This window comes from Electrophorus electricus, chromosome 11 (assembly GCF_013358815.1).
Source record: "Electrophorus electricus isolate fEleEle1 chromosome 11, fEleEle1.pri, whole genome shotgun sequence".
NCBI classification, from domain to species: Eukaryota; Metazoa; Chordata; class Actinopteri; order Gymnotiformes; family Gymnotidae; genus Electrophorus; species Electrophorus electricus.
The window spans coordinates 14,647,788-14,668,717 of NC_049545.1; positions in this window are offsets into that span (position 1 = coordinate 14,647,788).

Sequence of the window (20,930 nt, forward strand, 5' to 3'; positions counted from 1 at the left end):
CTTAGCACATGGTAAAGCAATTCCTTAAAACATTCACCCAGGCACTGTTATGGGGGCCCAAACTCTAGTTCTGAGTTATATATATATATATATATATATATATATATATATATATATATATATATATATATATATAACAACATGTTTGACTTTCCTGATCTTTCTGGTAGTGTCGGAGCAACATTCTTTATATTTGTTTTTCAAAACAGTGCTTAAATAATGCCAGCTGGACAACAAACTTTGCACCTACTTTCCATTTTTATGGCAAAATCTGCATACCTACTTCCTAATTGTAGATGTAACATAACATAACATAACATCATAAAATACAATATGAAAGATTTTGAAATATTTCAATACTGTCAATATATTTGCCAGGCATTCTTACCCAATTCAACCTACAGATAATTATCTGACAGTAAGTCAGCTCCCTGGCAATCGGATCCCCAAGCTTTGTTTTTTGTAGTACCTTTCTCAACCTACTTTACCAGGTGTGGAGCACATACTATTGTGAAGTTAGTATAAGCCAGTCTTGCCTGTAGTCTATTATATATGAATAATACTATCTTAATATTGCTTGTTACACTTTACACACCGGAGTAAATAATACCTTATAAAGAAAGGATAAAAGATGTCAGGCTTCTGCAGGAGGTTAATGACTGGCAAAGGCCCAAATTGTATTTGCACAAGCCTGCCTTAGTTTGCTTATGTGACAAAGCAAATTGAGTGTTATTTAAAATGAGCAGCAGTAGTTAGAAATATGTAAAAAAAAAAAAGAACATTTATTTTCTATATAATGATAGATGACCAAATGAGAATCTTCTTGTACTGATAGAAAAAAAAAAGTAAACAAAGAAACTAGTTTTACTATAATTGCTTTTTGCTTTAAAAAACAACAGTTTTGATTTGGACACAAGATTACTCACAGTGGCATGGGGATAACCCTTTTTTTGTCTGAGACACTTCCTCCCTAGATGTTTGTGTATGAGCCTATTCCATTCTGACTGCTTAATCATATTCTGACTACTAATCACTGGAAACTACTGCATTACTTAACTAGCTACTTAAATTATTCATAATCATTGTGCACATTTCATAAAAACTGATTATCACCATCAAGCTCCTTTATATTTGGCCTACGGGTTGCATTCATTCAGCATTCTCTCTATGACATCTTTTAGTACTGAGTCCTGAAAGCAGGAACTTTACCAAGTGGCCTACCTATTACAGAAAAATGTGTTGTGTTTTTGCTGTGTTGTATTTTGGATCTGTGTAAGTTCCAGGCTCACTGCCCTGATTTCCCCTTTTAAGACGCCATTCCACTCATCGTCAGGTCATCATACCAGCTGGTCTGCCTATTTAATAGTCCCTCCTAGGAGAGAGAGAGAGAGAGAGAGAGAGAGAGAGAGAGAGCGAGAGAGAGAGAGAGAGACAGACACAGACGCACACACAAAGCTGAGATTTGTTGTGTTTGGAGTCTGATTGTTCTTGTGAGATTTGGATTTATATTTTGGCTTTGATATTTGTGTATGACCTTGTTTTTCCTTATGACCTCGTGCTTGATTTCTCTGTGTGGTTTTGGCTGCTAATGTGAATACTGCATATTTATATTGTATATAAAGTATATGGTTGTATATTTGTATATGTAGTATACACTATTACACTGGCTAACACTCTTCTGTTGTCTTCTCTGGTTTTCATTCCTTGGCATAATTCACTACTTTACAGTTAAAGGCACACATGCTTTGATGCGGCCTCCAAGCCTAGATGGAGGTTCGCAGCATACCACATGCATGGTGTATGTTCTCTGTCCTGGAAAAGAATGACAATTCACAAGCGACTGGTTAACACATCTTTGTCGATCATTGTCAATTTAATGGAACTTTGAATAATAGCTTTAAGTGATGGTTTAAAGACCAAATAATTTTGTTGAAATTGACAAGATAATTCTTTGAAGTTTAAATTTACATTTTCAGATGGACTTTTCACCTGTTGCAATTTAGGTTGCCGCCTTATTTTGCACTAGCTACTCAAACACAACATTTCTGCACATGGCAGCATATCATTTTGGACATGTTCCCACAATACACTTAGGCATACAGTGTACTGTTCTAAACTACGTTCCCACAATTTTTGATACAAGAATTTGATACGAGAATTGTTTAACATAGTTACACTTTACAGTGTGCCTTTTACTTTGACTATATAGTATTTACCTGGTGTAGGATTATTGATGATAGCATTAAGGATAGGGTATATGTTCTGTTTTGGGATCCTGTGTAGTGGAAAACTCTGAATTATTACCACAGATGATCAGAGACTGAGATTCTTTTCACTGCACTTTCTTGTCTCCCTTCTCTCTCCATTGATTATAAGATGCAGAAAAAAGCTTCTTGACATATTCACCATGCTTCACATACAGGTTTACTTACCTATATTGGTAAACACTGTAGGTTTGGGTCTATTTAAATCATATTGGTTTCCAGTAGAGAGTATGCTGTGTACAAATTGACTGGTTTGTAAAAACTGATATCTGTCTGTAAAGTGTCCTTGAGTCTGAGAAAGGTGATATATAAATGATAATAATAATAATAAGAAGAAGAAGAATAGGTAGCACTAATGTGAATTATTTTCTGCTCACACAAGACATCAAGACTTTTACATACTACATTAGCAAATATATGCCTGCCTTTAAATGCCATTCCCACTGGTCATTTTAAAATGTCACTAATGTTAATTGGACAATATTTATAAAATCAATTTAACATCTTTCTTCAACATTTGAATGTGGATTTATTCTGAGAATGTGTGAGAATGACATAGGATGCATTTATTAATATGCATATCCAAAGGAGGATCCAAAACCAGAGCCAGGCAGGCAAAGTCACATATGTGCAAGCAGGCTACTAATGGGATGTTCGCAAACAAGAAACCACTCAAAATCACTACAGATACACACGAGAAGCAATCCAGTCTAGCAAGGTTCAGAAACTCAATGTGTCTTGTGAGAGACCTTGCAATAATTGCATGGGAACAAGGAGTATACATAAGTTGTTTAATGAGTCCAGGAATGAGCTACATCCAACTGGGATGGAGCTAGTGGTAAGTGGCACTAAAATTAGGAAAGAAGTGTGGCTAGAAGCGCGAAAAACCCTTTCTCCCATCTTGACTACTTATTAAACTCATCACTATTATAAGAAGTTGACTCTTTTTTAACTAATTCCAGAGTTTAGGCATTCTGAACTAGCTGAAATTTACTTAAAGAGTGTAATGAGGGAGATTCGATGGAAGCAGACAGCTTCCTCTTTGGGTGTTTCATGGACATGTTCAAATTGTCAAAAAAGGGCACTGGCCTTGGTATATTTGTAGCATTGGAACTAAGTAAAGGATAAGCCATATCTGGCCTGATGGGAGTTTAGCCTCTTGGCCACCTTAACATATACAAGGTAGAATGATGAGTGAGAATGAGAAATAGATACCCAACACCCTCGAGCCAATGATGCAATTCCATGACATATTTATAATAGACAGGAGTTTTGTAGTTTCCTACATCATGATTTCTTTCACAGGGAGTACATTTTCACAATTAACATTAATGCAGTTTAAACAACTCCTCAGGGTTGCTATGGCATTGTGAGAAGATGCCTGATGCCCTGTCATATTCACGCACCCATAAACCAGGCTTTCAACAGCAAAGATTGGCATTGATTGATTTCTCAACAGGGAGGTTAAGTGTGATTAAACTAAAATTTAGAATTAAGCAGCAAAAACAAAAACATCTGCAAGTCTGAGAAGGTATGTGAGAGTTGATGACTGCATTGAACTTCTTTGGATCCATTTTTGCATTGTTGTAGCTCTGAAAATAAAAAGAGAAGGAGAACACATAGTTTCCATTTTTCGAGTTTTAACAAAGAGTCCATTCTCTAATGAGGGGAACAGGACATTGCAAACGAATGAGGGTATGGTAGCCAGACAGTGTCTGCTAGTCGTGATAACATGACCCCCCCCCCCCCCCCGCCCCCTTTTATGTGGATTATATTGTAAGCACTCCACCAATCAAATTTTGTCAAATAAGAGAAGCCCAGCACAATCCCTCCTTCACTGTATTCAGAAAGAGAAAATACACAGATCTGGAAGCCATGATATATGCCAGTTTTGACACATCCAGCTCCACAGGTTGGATGAAAAAAGGAATGAAAAGAGAGTCCATGCTCACTTCTTAGCAGAGTTGCAGAGTACTAGAAGGGAACAGTTTTATATGTTGGTTGTAAGCAGTAGCTGATGACATGGCCATAAGAGAGAAAAACAGTTCAAACAAGCTTGACTTATTTGTGCTTAAACTTAGCAAAAATCTGAAATCTAAACAACATCCACCCAAATAAAAGCTCATTTATTTAATGTGAGATAGTTAAATAACAAATCTTGTGTAATTGGATGGTTAATTAAAAATTAAAGTGGTTAACCTGGCTTATTAACAATACATCTGCCCTCAAAAGTTGCACGCCCAGTCAACGTCAATGTTTTATTTATTATGTAATTTGGTGCACTAGTGTCTATGATTTTAACAGATTCTGACTATTTACTTTATTAATTGCTTCAAAATTCACCTTGATATGCCATTAGATTCTATTGCTAAATGTTTTTATTGAACTCCTTCAGTCTTACACCATATCCTGCGAACTCTACACGTAAGCATGACCATGCCTTAGATCCCATTCAGATGTCAGTGTCTACATTTTATGTTAACATTTTAGATGTTAAAATTTATGATTAGTACCTTTTTGTGCACATCTGCAATAAGAATTATAAAGTCCTTATCAAATGCTATTGTACTGAGATATTGGTGGGCAATTTCTCAGACCTATCCACTCTCTCTTCCTCTTCTCATTGACTCCTGTGACAGCCTAATTGAACATATCACCTTGATACTAAATCAACACATTAATACTTTTGCCCCATTAAAACTATATTAAAACATTTTAAAGCCCCATTGAAAAACTCAAGCACCATGTTGAAATTAAAAAAGAGATTACTGGGAAAGGAATGGAAATGGAGACACACTGCCTCCGCTAATGTTAATCTAAACATTTATGATAGACTACCCATTTGGATTATAACAAATATACATCTATATAAATAACATGCTACAGGTCAAATAAGAATTTTCCTAAGAACCATTACTAAACAACATGCATATTTTTAAAAATAAATACATATTTTGATATGTTTTAGTGGGATTACTTTTATGTTTTAGGATTTTAGAGTTCTAAATAATGAATATATAATGTTTGATGTTTAAGTACCATTTGTCCAATTGTTTAGCATGGCTGTGACAAATAAATGAGAGGGACCTATCCAGGAATGTCAAAGTGTATAAAGCAGCATATGTTTAAGTTGGTGAGGGATATTAACTTGGTTTACCCACAAGTGATATTATGTGCATTGTTAGTCCCTTAATAATATAATTTATCCTTGTGCATTTGGAGTCCCTATCTATAAAGACTAAAAAGAAATTGTCGAAAGGTTTTACCTTCGACATGTTTAAAAACCTTACAAATAATATTTCCAATATGCCTTTCCACCACTGGAGAACTATATCCAAGGTCCATGACATCCTCTGAACAACCAATTGAAAACCTATACATGCTTTTCTGTCATATTTTCTGGACTATTGCAGTGCTTATTTTTCTGGTCCAACAAAGAGTTCTCAGACAGCTACAGTAGCTACCTGTGTCATTGATTTATTTAACATTTTAAGAGACTTTTAATGACCTTCCAATGCCCTCTTGGTCTTCCAACATTGTACCTTAGTGAACTAATTGTTGGGCATGATCCCACAGAGCTCTTAGATCTATCAAAAGAAATATGCTGGTTATATCTGCTACTGAGTGTGACGGCCCGTGTGCCGCAGGGCAAGGAGCAGGATGCACAGACCTCTTTCAACACAGACACACATTTATTACACACAATACAAAAGATAAACAAAATGGCATTCACATATTACAATACAAGAAACATCTGACATGAACACGAATAATGACCGACCAAGAAGTGTACACCAACAGGGGTTTAAATACATGCACAAACGAAAAAAAGAACCGGGTGCAGGTGTGTGCTAACAAGGGTGGGTGGCAGGCTGTACCACGTCATCAGTGGGAAGGGGAATGTTCTGTGACACTGAGCAATGAGGGGATTATTGCTATTAGTAGTTGTGGTAGTAGTATTGAGCCTACAGATAACTTATGTACACAAGACACATATGATTTTAATTAGAGCTTTGTATGTAGATAGAAAATGTGGTGGAACAAGTAAAAAGTTAACTTAATAATTTAACAAAGAAAAGCAGAAAACAGTGGCAACTTGATTACAAGTCAAGTACTTTAACCACAGAGCTACCACTGCTCGCTATTAATGTGTACATATTATAGAAATTGGGGGCTAGTGTCATGTTGCCTGTGTCTCAAGTACACTACAATGCCCTACATGCTCTTTGTCAACCACAAAACAAGCTATCTAATCACAGATAGTTTACAAGATCATCATCACCAGATTATTAGTCTCACCTGTTTCTCTATACCAAGTATATTTATACCTGCCTAGTCCATCTCATCTTTGCAAATATTGCCACCAGTTTTCACTGTGCCTACTGAGCATTTTTTCCTTGTTTGCTCTATTGTGTATTGGATCTGGTTTTTGTATTTCTCTCCACTGTTTTTTGCCTGGCCCTTTGGATTTGACTCCACTGTTTTTATATGTCTTCTGGTTTATGACCTGGACTGTTAATCTTCATGATTGTGATTATCCTTTTAATAGATTTTAATAAAACCTCTTATTCGTTAGCGTCTGACTTTGCCTGCCTCGTCACAGCTAGTTAATATTTGTGCAGCAATTTCTGTGCTTTAAGTCTTCTATAAAATCTGATCCTGTGCTTTAGATACTGTGAAAATGCTGAAATTAATAGGCAGAGTCACTAGGTGTGTGTATATTCTGATAGATTTACCCATTGCTCTAGTGCCTCAAGTTACTAAAGAATGCTTCCCCTGTTACTTTCACACCTGTGCAAATACACTGCAAGCCAGGCTTAAGGCTGCACTATTTGGCCTTTTCAAAGGTATTCTGGTCACACACAAATGTTTGTGACAGGGCTTTAACACTGAGCAGTTTAAATGTGACAGGAATGGGTATTGTAAATATATTCAAAGTTTTTTAAAGGATCCTATAATAAAATCTAATCCCATTTTTTAGGAATTCTCAAGTAAGTCAATCTGTAGAATGTATAATGAGAGGGACACATTTGAGGAAGAATGAGGTAGTTTGATAAATTAGCATGAAACTGTGGATCTGAAAGGTTAGGAATGCATACTAATTATAAGATGACAGCATACAGCAACCTTTAACCATGTATGCGTAGGTCCACTGCAAGCTGGATGCACCGGAAATCCTCTCCAGACAAATTACTATGCATAGTTTATTTTTCAAAGACCTCACAGACTGCAGACTGGCCTCTAATATGCATATGTATTGCAGGTTCAATGTACATAATCACATGATTTTAAACCAAGGGTATGTGTAATCACATACCAAATACAGAAAACAGTTTGTTTGAGTGCAGAATCTGAAACTTATGTCTCAGATTCTGTGGTGCTTTGAGTAAAATTGAAACTGTAAAAATTCAGTATTCTGAAAATTTTAACTTTTAATGTTTTCTTTGTCACAGTTAACTGACCCATACTATGATATGAAAACTAAAGTGTCACGGCATGCCAGGCATCCAGCCTGAGGGACATGCCCACTGATACACACACACACATCATACCTGCCTCATTCCCATTCACCTAAGTATTGATTCCATGCACCTATGCTTTTGTTTTCAAAAGTGGTTTTATGAGTTCTGGTGGAATTTATCTATGGTGGAATTATGGGGGGGGGGGGGGAGTGCGATGTTCTGTTAACCTCTTGAGTCATTGCAAATATTGTCTTCTGGTCTGTTACCTTTGCTTTTAACACAACAAATCAGACTGTTTCCATCTGCTGCATCCTCAAGAACAGCAGAAGGCTTCTTACCAATCCTTTACTTAACAGTAGATGTTCCCCAGGGGAAACCAGACCCCTTCCATTTCTCACTATCACATTTAAAATGGAAGCTGCACAGTAGGCTCACCAGAGAAAAACAACAACAAAAAGAACAAAGGAACTGAATTCCCAGCACTATTTTGTATAATATTATTATAACATAAATTATACTTGCTTTTGTAATTAGGATTAAACACAAACCTAAAAAACTAAAAAGTGGTTAGATCATACATGTAAAAATACATGTTTGGATTGCTGAATAATTAGATTGTTCACATCCAGGTCAGTTATTATGAACAAAACTATCAGTGGTTTAAAAGAAGCCTGCCACCAGAATACAATATACACTTCACCTGTCAATTTGCATGAGCATAAGGCTTGGCAACTATTTACTACAATGTTCTAGGCTGTACATTTACTTGACACTTCTTATCCAAAGCAACTTACAATTATGATTGAGTACAACTTGAGCAACTGAGGGTTAAGGGCCTTGCTTAGGGGCCCAACAGTAGCATAGTTTGAACCAGCAACCTTTCACTATAAGTCAAACACCTTAACCATTGAGCTACCACAGGAACTACCAGATCAGCTGGATTTACATTCAACTCCTCTACAAGATTTAATGCCACACAGAATGACACACTGGAGGGGTTGGAAGTTGTTTCTTGAAGAATGAGCAATTTATTAAACAAACAAAGAATATAGTACAGTGTAAATAGACAAAGTAAGTAGAATAAACCAAGAAACATGAGAAACATTATGTCAAATTTGTTGAATGTGTAACAAACTGCTAGATATGGGAACATAAATAAATGTCTAATGTATGCGGAACAAGCAACAGCAGAAGGTGTTAGCATTCAGGGGAGGTAGAGCACTGGGGATGCACTGCTGGGGATGGACTAATGACAGATGTCCCTGCAGTATTCTAGTGGCAGATGGATGAAAAGGCACTTCTCTATCTTCAAGAATCAATGGTCAAATACCCTCATCAGTAATGAGGTTACATGCAGACTTGCCCAGTAGACTGGTATGTCATCAATGTAAACGACATCAAATTACTGAAGCATGTGTTGGAGCAGTTTAGAACTGTCATCTTCTTCCAAATGCAGAAGAGCTGTGTGTTGTGACACTCCTCTCAGGGTAAAGCCAAAATATCACCATGGCAAGGGAAATCAATAACAAATAAAGCAAGTGTCATAGTGGTTAGGACCTACCCTTAGCCTTGTATTCTGTCCTGGAGCCATCAATGCTTTGGCCCAGAAATGGCAGGTTAATATGAGGATGAGGGCCAGGCCCTGGTCATTGAAACTCCACATGATTCCTGATTCAGTTATTCCTGTGATGAAGGTTGAATTAGTTCCCCTATACAGTGTCACAATTATGGTGAATAGGCGAGACAGGTCTTCGGGTGAGAAGTAGCAAACCAAAAGCTTTGAACATGGTGAGGAAGCATCCAGTTGAGCCCGACAAGCAGCATTTCATTTAATTTAGTTTATTACTAAGGTCCTCAATGGGGCAATTTATTTGCAACACACCATGTTTTTGAAACCACTTTCAACAACAATATAAAAGAACAATATTACAAGACAAAAAGACAATATACATTAAAAAAACAGTATAAGACAACATGCATAAAACACAACTCTGCTTTCTGTTCAGTAGTCTGATAACTGATGGGATGAATGAATACATATTTGTCTTCATTAAGGGCATTCTATAGCGAGTGCTAGATGGAGAGGAGAATCAAAGTGCAATGGATGCTGGCAGTTTAAGAGGATATTCTGGGATTTATTTGCAGCCATTCTGTCACAAAGCTCCACTACACTTCTCTGCTGTACTCCAATAATCTTACTATATCTTGGTTGAAAATGGTTGTGCTTATGTTTCACATTCTAAGTTATAAAACAAATCACTGAAAAACATAAAACATGCTCTATAAAAGTCTTTCCATTAAGGTTTTATCAATGTTAAAGAACCAAATATTCCTCAGACAAAACAATCAATCTAGGGTCCAAATGACAATTTATTGTGTATTGTGTGTGTATTGGCGGTGGGCAGTTGTACTGTGTGTATTTGCACTGTTGCTCAAAGCAATTTAGATTCCTCATTCTTAGTACACATGGAATCCATATTGCTTCATTTGTTATCCAGTAGGTGAATGCAATTTCTTCAAGTAGGATATATTCCCCTTCAAATCCTTCCTATATTTTCTCCGCTCCTCATTTGTTCAACACTTCTGAATGGGTGCAAACAAATAAAAGCAACAATCATAGCTACAGGGTAGTCACATAAAAATCTAAATAATCTGCAAATGTCCACAAAAGGTACACATAATCCAATGTTTCACTGTAGCATGTGTTTCAAGGTAAATATACCAATAAGAGCAATTTTGATCAAATTTGTGTTGCCTATACAGTAATTGGTCTCCAAATAGTTTCCTAGGAAAGTATGCATAAGCAATCCTAATGGATGCTGGGATAATTTGGCCTCTACTACTAGTTTAGAAGTTTCTACTTCCACTATGACTAGCTTTCAAAGGTCTGGATGCTTCAGAAAGGGGGCTAAAGACCCTTATTCTGGTGGTAATGGAAAATCCAGAGGAAATCATCATTTTAGTTTTGAAAACTTAGGCTGGAGTTCTGGGCATTGAGAATGGGAGATAAACTTTTATATAAAGATGAATTGAGTTCCCCGATTGCTTAACTACCCTAACTAGATAGTGTTAACGACTGCCTTTACACAGTAAACCAACATACCATCCTAGATAAGTATTGTAATAGGTAATGTACATAGGTAACCTAACTGCCCTTACCAGACCATACCAAGTTTAAATGCAAACTTTGCATTCAAGTATTATCCTCAAATTCTACACCTGGATCCAGATTTTAAACAGGGTTGCTGAAGCAATGATGCAGTGTACTATTATCTAATTTGCCCAAAATCATGGTTACCCACTCTGAGTTTAACTGCCATTGCAAGAGTACACCAACATTACCTTAGCTCTTACTGTCCCACCTTACAGAAAAAAAGATGGGTTGTATGAAAATACTCTTTCCTGGGGGTTCAAGTTAACTTGTCACTTTAAAATGAGTATGTAGCCCACATATTTTGCTGCTGCCAACCCAATTTCAGTGCTGCTGCAAAGCTCTCTATATAATCTGGACATAACTCTGAATCTGTTCATAGGGTCTAGTGAGTGCAAGAGGTTACATATATCAACTGCCTTACTCCACTAATCCTCTGTAATCACAACTGTCCTTTTTGTTCCCAGGCAGATTTAGAGGGTGAGAAGGGAAATTCAGTAAGTGAGAAAAGACATCATGTGTGACTTGAAAACAACGGAATAATTGGGGCACAAGCAAATCATGGCTAGATGGTAAATTTGCCTAAATGTGCCAAAAGAAATTATATGAAATAACATAATATCTTTTCTTCTAGAAAGAGAATAAAATATAGAACACAAATTTGGGGGATTTTGCAGGAAGAACCTTGTTTCAGAGGCAAAGTAATACAGAAGTGAGATGAAAATGCAAGGCGATTTCATATCATTTAGACTATCACATTTCTGGACTTTAAAATCAGAATATAAGTTAAATTAGCTGTTGTAATTAGCTGTTGTAATTAGCTGTTGTAATTAGCCGTTGCAACGTTGGCCCGAGTGCCGCAGGGCGCAGAACAGTACGCACAGACTCCTTCAATTTAGTGAGACGTTTAATGACATAGAACATTGATGACACTTGCGGCACTCACTCATAACAACGAACAGTGTTGACAGGAACAGCGACATATCACACTAACAATGGCTACACACACACAATAACACTAACGATGACAGTAACGGTAACAATGACAGTAATAGTAACAATGACCAATGACGAGGAACACACAGGTGGTGGTTTAAATAGACAGACAGTCACTTAATATCAACCCCTGCACAGGTGTGTGGCTACAAACTATGGTGAATCCCCTTGCACGTGGCAGGCCATACCACATGACTCGTGGGAGGGGGGGGTGCGTTCCATGGTTAGTGCAAACGCCACAACTGGGACTGAATCTTTGAAGCTGAGATCTAAGAGTGTGACACTCTCAGATAAGAGAGATTCACTTTTATGAAAATTATCACCAGAAAATGAGCCAAAAGTGAAGCACTAACTTCAATGATATACTTTGGAACATGATAGTCTTGTCTGTCATCATCCCATTTAGAATATCATAGAATAACATTGTGCCAGAAGATGATAATTAATAAAGCTGAATATAGTATATCATTTATAGTTTGAGCAGTTCTCATAGCTGCAAGGCTATTATTGACATGTGCCTTATGGATATGATGATTGCACAACACAAGTGAACTTAACATGTGTCTAATGCACCAACTTGGGCATATTTAAGCGTTCACTTCAGCATTACCTCCTTATTACAGGAAAAGGTGAAAAGTCGAAGAACGTTCAAGCCGTAACTCTGAGAGGTGTAACAAAGTGAATGCAGACACATTTGCCAACACAATTTGAATGTCATGGCTATATATCTGCTGTGTGGCTGAACACACAGACAGTCATATGAGGGTGACAGAGATAGTGAGCCCCCTCTCTATTACTGCTGTTGCTAGGCAGCAATTTTATCCAAGACAACAGAAGCATATTAAATTATCTGGAGCCATGGACACAAACAATATATGCAGATTCTGTGGTAACATGTAAGGCATGGTTGTCAAACACAGGCAATAAAACCTTTAATGAAGCCTTTCAGTCCCAGCACTGATTTATTTTCAGTGAACACGCATACCTGAAGACTTTCTTAAAGGGAACTTGAATTTGATGGGCAGCTGAATTGAATGCAGCACTCAGTCTACATGTCCCTAATACTTTTCAAAGCAAAGTTTCACCCATAAAAATAATAATTCATATTAGTGATGTGGTAAAGAGAGCCCCTCTGGTGAACTGCAAATAAAAACAATAGCTTGATTTGAGTTTAAACAACTTTGCTGCGTTTTGTGAAAACTGAAAATTAACACATTCCTTTTATATTGTTTAATGTTGAACATGTTAAAATGCTTTAACATTTTCATTAATTATATATTTATTAGATCTACTAAAGTATGTTGCTTGTAAAAGGTCATGGCTTGATCCAGTTAGAGAAACAGTACATATGCAAGTGTGCAGATGATCAGGTTTGTGCCACCTCATTTTTAACGAGGAAAAACCCTGCAAGAGACAAGGGTGGAGAAAGAAACCTGTACTGGCAACTCTTTCTTTTTTTAAGTTACACACAGTCCTCTATTCTGACACTGCTTCTTCCAACAAGCACAGTTTTGTTTACAGGCCTTTCAAGAATGCTGGTCTTGGTTTTAATCATCACTTTCCGCACTACTCCACTGGAGTTTGGTAGCATTTCAACTACTGTCCCGATGAGCTAGGAATTGCATAGTGAAGAACTGTCTACTTTTAGTACCACATCTCCAACTATCAAATTTACTCTTGACCTAGACCATTTTTGGCATTCTTGTAGAAGCTATAAGATACTCATGCATCCATCGTCTCCAGAATAAGTCCACAAGTTATTGGACTTGCTTCCTTTGCCTTCTTGTATACGTGTTTTCCTTCCTGAAGATGCCTGGAGACATGGTGATCTGAGACTTCAGCAGTAATAAATGATTGGGCATCAGAGACCCCAAGGCATTCACATCATCCGAGACACTTTTGAGCAGTCTGCCTTTGATTAAGCTCTCAATCTCACACATTATTGTCTGCGAGCAATCATCATTCATATTCTGCTCCTTCATTAGGGATGTGAGGATTTTTCTTACTGTTCAAACTTGTCTATCCCAAACCCTGCCCTGGTGGGAAGCAGCTGGACTCTTAAATATCCACTTTATTCCCTTTATTTGCAAAGCTCTTTCAATCTTGTCATTATCTAGATGTTCGATCATTTGTTTCAACACCTTTTCAGTGCCTACAAAGTTTGTGCTGTTGTCAGAGCGCATGATGGTGACTTGACCTCTACTACATATAAAACAGTGAATTGCACTGATGCGGGAGTCCATGTCAAGACTGTCTGCAACCTCAATGTGCACGGCTCTAAGTGTGAGGCAAGTGAATAACATGCCATACCATTTGGCTGTACTCTGGCCCTGCCTTAGAACAAATAGCCTGAAATAATCAATGCTGGTTTGCTCTTCAGCCTTCCCACTGATCCTGTGACACACTGTGCATTTGCTAATTAGCTTTCTGATTGCAGAACTAGCTTATAGAATCCAGTACTTGCATCTGAGCTGTGCCAATACATAACAGCATCCACAGTGTCTTGTTTCTTTTGTGTCTCTCAAGATTAGTGTGGCAACTTTACTATGCTTAGAAAGAATTGCTGGATGTTTGACATTCTCTGGCATAGCTGACTTACAAAGTCTTTCACCAACTCTCAAAATGCTATCTTGAAGAATTGGACCTTGTTTGAGCAACTGACTGTTGCAACTAACTTGTTTGCCCTGCAGATCTTTTATGTCTTCCCTGAACTCTTCTCTTTGGCTGAAATTCATTAAATTTGGCTGAAGTGATCAGATCATCCAAGGTAAGTGATCTCTTTTCTGCTGCTGCTCTGAATGTTTTCATATGGTGTTCTAACTTTGACTTTTGCCTTTCTGGGTCCTTTTCAGTTTGGTTGATTATTTTTCATACATCCTTTCTTTCTTCCTTTAGTTGTTGCAAGCATTTCCTTAGTTTTAGAATCCACACCACTGACCATTTATGTTTATGCCAATTGGAGAGATAACAAGTTTGAACGATGACAAGTTTGTTCTTTGCTTGTGCCTTATCTTCAACCTTGATCATGTTGACTATAACTGTGCTCTTCATCTCCATATCATCTTGAAGGCTCTTTTGTTTGCACAGGTTGTTTCAGGCAATCTTCTTCATTGTTCAGTAAGAAGTTTGGTCCATTGATCTATTTTTCACTGATAACATTGATAACCAACTTTGTAGCCATCAGGTCTTGATTTAATAGATCTGCAGGGTTTCTGCTGTTCCAGCATATTTGAGAGAGCTTGGGGGCTTTTTGGATCAGTGCTATAATTGTAACATTTCCTTGAAGGTTTCAAACACTTGCTCACATGAAAGTCAGAGCAGTAACATATTCCATATCCTTTCCAATCATCTGCATGCCTTTCACCAACATTCTCATCACAACCACATAGCTCCTTACATAGATCTCTCAACAGGAGTTTAGCAGACAAGATGATTGATGCCAAGAAGCCAAAGGGGTGAAAGCTAGAGTTGATGATGGATAAAATACCTCTTCTGGTCACTGGCTTGTCTTGCAGCTTTATGCTATAGTTGAAAGTATCTTTCTGTATCCCACTGTACAGCTAGGGCCCTCTCAACCAGTAGGGTATCATGACTTAGATCCAGGTCTCTCACCTCACTGGCTCTTTGTACTTCTGAAATAGACATTAATACCTTCTTGCTATGACTCATCCACTTTGTTAAAGTGAAACCTCCACTGGCAAGCAAAGTATGAAGATCATCATTTTCTGTAGGTACACTCTTCAAAGAATTGTCTACATAGAAGTTGTTCAGGATATTCTGGACAGCTTCTGGTGATGCAACAGACTTGTGATCCTCAGCCATTTTTCTCAGTACATATAAGGTGACACATATGAAGTGGCCCCAAAGAGGTGTACTGTCATTCTAATATTATCCATGGGCTTGTTCAAATTGGAGGAGATCTGCATCATCTACTGGCCCCTTTACCTTACAGAACATTGACTTATTGTCTGTCATCATGGCTATTGGATCCTCTTGAAATCATAAAAGAATACCAACTAATGTGTTGAAAAAGTCAGGCCCTTGTAATAATTCACTGTTCAGAGACCAGACCTGAAATGTGGTCATACAGTCAAAGACCACTTTCCTTTTTTGGGTGATATACCCCGTGGTGTGGTATGTAAACACCCTGTTGTCATCATGTTGTGCTGGAACTTGGACAGCATAGCTTTTGTTAATAATAGTGTCCATGAAGCCCTTGCAATCTTCAAAGAACCCAGGATGTTTCTTGAACTTTCTGAGCAAACTAGCTATGGGATGTTCTGCCACACAGCAGTTATTATTCATTTGAAGCTTCTCATTCTTGAGTAGCAATGCAATGCTGTAATGTTCATTCTCAAAAACCTTTATTTTTGCACAGATTGCGTGAACTGCTTCTCTTCTTGAGGCCTCTCTTCTTTGTAGTCATAGTTGCGCTCTAGAAAATCAGCATTGCATTGTTGAACCAATAACTTCTCAAATTCCATCATGGAGATCCTGCACACTAAACAATGAGATACTTTGTTTCCCATGTCATTCAGTTCCTTCCTTATGGGCCAATTCACAATCCAGCCAATGGCAGTCTTCACTGCATAATGGCCTCCCATTTCACTGTTGATGACATGCCATGGCTCTTTAACAATTTGCTCCAATAAGTAGGCCTACATCTGCTTCTAATTCTGGTAAGTGTACACTGATATAAGGCCACGTCTGGATGTCTTATTGTTTGGGTGTTATATTCTCTGTGTAAACAGGTGTGTTGCTGTGAGTGAACACCTTGGGCAATTCAATATACTTGGTGCTTTCCATCTCACACACTTCCAAATCTGATAATCACATATCAGATGGCTCCACATGGCTCAGCAAAGCTATAGACTGACTAGCTTGTGGGAAGTGGTGATGTCAACGTGCCTAAGAGCAGGAAACCTTCATGGCTGCAAGAGCTGTACAAATTTATTTTCCTGTACTGGGAGAAATGCTACATCTATCAATACATCCAAGATGCCAATTTAGTCACTCTGTACAAGAACAAGTGTGACCATAGTAATTGCAAACACTGTCATTTCATCTTCCTTTTCTGCATTATGGGCAAAGCATTCACCCAAGTTTTCCTACAGAATCTTCAGACTCTTGGCTCCACTGTTCATCATCACAATGCTACTTCAAAGCCAGAAGATCTATAGTGGACATGACCATCTCAATATGTCAGTTCTGGGAAAAGTGTTGCAAGCAGCCAGCCTATATTGCATTCATTAACTTGACCAAAGCTGGCAGGAGGAGGCTGTTCAGTGTACTTCACAAGACAGTATGTCCCCATAAGCGGCTAAGTACCATCACATGTTTTCATGAATATATGCACAGCACAATCTGCTTCAATGGTGCCACATTAGAAGACTTTCCCATGATTAGTGGAGTGAAATAAGGTTTTGTCTTAGATGCTCTTCACAAATCTTCTCCATACTCCATCAAAATACCATTAAAGCTTGCACCGCATCAGTTTACATTCACAGAAGGGCAGATTTTCAGTCTTGCTCGCCTCCATGCCAAGTCCAAGAGATATGCAAAGCCCTTGAAGTAATAAAATGATATTGTAAGCAGAAAAATAGGGATGGTCCAGAATAAACTGGTTTCATGCAGGAAAGGCCTCTGTAGGCTTCAGTGTAAACCCTCAGGAGGCCTCTTTGACAGGCCTCAGTCTAAGGGGGAGACTGGGTTCAAGGATGGGACATCCCGGCCTAGCACTGGAAGAAACAATATGGGCAGCCGGTGATATAGAATATGATCACCTTTAAAAAAAAAAAAAATAGAAGTAGTTCAAGATGAACCTAATGATACCAAAAAGTGGTTGGTGTAAGTATTGAATATGAATTTGCATTCATTGAATAATGTATGGTTTGGAGAACAATAGTGGAACCTGGTCAAGTTTTTATGAAAAATAAAAATGGTTATGAAGAAAATGTATAAAAGGTGTGCCCACCTGAGACTGTTGGACATTCTCCGGACAATGCCTCATTTGTAACATTGAGCTCAGAATAAAGACAGGACCAGCTCTTCTCTTCAATTAATTCCAGAGTCTGCAACTTTATTTATATTTAGTGTGTATTGAGTAAACAGTCTTGAATTTAGGAAGACCTAGGAACAACACCCTAATTTGAGAGCTTCCATTTACATATGTCACAAAGAGGTTCAACAGCAATATATCAGTAACTGACTCTCAAAAGCTTGCAAGTACTTTGGATTGACCATCATCTTGAAGAAGACCCAGGTCCTAGCCTAGGACATTAACTCCCTGCCTGCCATCACCATCACATCAGGTGAATGAATGCTGACCACAGCCCCAAGGATGTGCTCTATAGCAAGCTCTCACAAAGTTCCAGACCAGTTGGACAACCATATCTGTGATTCTATGATACCTGCAAACAGGACAGTAGTATTGGAAATATTGAGCTGGTTATCAAGCAGTCTCTGTCCCAACTGTTGGCAACTACTTGTGTGACCAGTGTCGAAGAGACTGGCACTCTAAAGTCAGCTTGTGATTGTGATTCATCCTGTGCTACACAACTTTCATCTTTCAAAATGTAGGATGCGTAATATTAAGCTGCTAATGTCAAATGTGCTTGTCTATACAGCGTTACAATCCTGCCCAATGTATAATGGGTACAAATGGTAAAGAGTAAAAATACCACAATGCAGCTACACAAGATTTTTGATACCCTCTGTTGAGGAACAAGGACAATCCAAATATGAGGCAAAGCAAATAGTTTAATGACTTACAGTTTAAGAAAGATAGTACAAGCCTTACCTACATGGGGAGACATTAAAGGGGCAAAGAAGGTACTAAAAAAGAACTTAACAAAATTAGTCCTAATACTAACCTAGGTAGAACTTTATTAACTACATATTTAATGAAGTACAAAGGGTGGTACCTGCCTACATACATAAGGTGTGGTGTGGTGATACGTACAGGCACACCTAGACAACCCTATTATATAGCTGCTCCCCAGTGTAATTACTCAAATCATATGCTCAGACATAACTCATGCATCAAGACAAAGCCAGAAGAGGAAAGAAAAAGAAAGAGAGATAAAAAGTGACAGACAACTTAACAGCACATAATTCTGTATAAACTAGTAAGGCTCACAGCCTTCCTCTATTCCTTGATGAGAGAGAGACTTAAGGAAATGAGAAACCATGGTCTTTTAGGAGCCTTAGCTCTTGCCGAAAGAAAGATTGAAGCCACAAGGAACCCAGGACCAGCTTCTTAAAGGAATGTGTCTGCCCCCTTTTCCTCCTGATAATCAGCCTCATCCTCTTCTCCACCTGTGGATACAAACTAATGGGCACCTATGTGATGCTGCATGCAACCACAATTTGAGAATGCAGAGGCCATGCTGAATGACAGCTTGACTGCTGTTCAGCAGAAGCATGTGAAGGCTTTGGGAATACATTAAAAATCTGTTCATTTCAGCAGTACAAGTAGGAACATTTTAAGAAAGGAGAATGTATTTGCAGCCTTTTACCCCTTTTTCTCTTTTTTAACCTATTTTATTATTTTACAGTGATTTTTTTACTTACTTATTTTAGAGTAAGATTTTGATTATTTTGTAGTCAAAGCTGTCATTCATGTGGTTGAATAATAATGTGCTGTCTTCTCAGTTTCCACTGTCTTAAATAAAACATTTCATTACACCTTCAGACCAAATGATTAATGTGTTGCAAATTAGATCATAGTTGTGATTTAAACTGCATCACAAAATTGAAATGTACTATTCATCACAGACAAATAAAACATGCATATGGAGCAGTAACAATTTAGTACCAATCAGATGACAGTAATCAGACACTGCACAGAATGCTGTTGATAAGAATGATACTGTTAGCTCTTATTTTGGCAACACAGTTATGGCTGAATATAGGTAATGGCAAAATCAGCAGAAAATACAAACATATTACTATGTACATTTAGTTTAAAAATATAGTATTTACATGTACATTGCAACATTATTTAACAACTGTAAGGAATACTAGGACAGATGTAAGTAGGAATCCAAATACAGAAGTCTTTATTTTCTATATGGTTCAGACTATTTAAGCAGGGATAGCAAATAAATAGGCAGGGGTGGCATGAGTAATAGGGAGATCACAAGGCAGAGAGTCATCTTTCATGTCCAGGGTCAGAACAGTAGGCAGAATCTCAGGACAGGGTGATCTCATTAGTCGGGGAGATTCCCTGGAGTGGTAGAATCCGGGTGTGGCAATCTCATTTGGCTGGGCAGAATTTGTAACAGAACACCACTCTCCAAGATGAATATTAAAGAAGAAGAAAACAACTGTTACTAATGCATGTATATTACCCCAGTAATATAGCTAAAAATCTTTAACAATCCAGATTGGTTCATACACATCATTTGTTTTCATCTAACTTTGAAGTCGACAAGATGTAACGTTGAGCGGTAAAGAGGCGGACGCATGTGCGGAGAAGAGCGAGATTTATTAGGGGCAAATCCAAATTCAGAGTTGTCAAAGCAGTCCAGGGTCATTTTACTGATACGAAGAGTCGTAGAATACATGATAAAACAAGGGCTAGGATAAACGAAGGCTATGAAGCACAAACCAAAACAAAAAACAAAAAAAAACGAAGGCAAACAGGGGAGGCAAGCTATAACAAAGACGCTAGGAAGAACTCGGACTAAGAACCACGAAGACTTTCAAAAACACACATACATTAAGTGAACAGCAGGGACATAGTGCATCAGACTGGGTTTAAATGTATGAACTAATTAACTCTTAACCAGACACAGGTGAAAGTAATAACAGGCGTAGAAAAACAGACTAGGAGGCAGAGAAAACGAAACCAAGGAACGGAACAACTAAAAAGTAAAGGAAAACAGAGACGCGACAGGGAAACCTTGGAAACAGGGACGCCAGGCGGGTGGCCATTCCTGACACAAGCATTTTTGCACTCACGACTACAGCAGCTGCAGTCATTGGACAGAGTATTATGCAAGATTACTTTTTTTTTTTTTTTACAGTAATACATTATGAACTTCAAGTTACAAA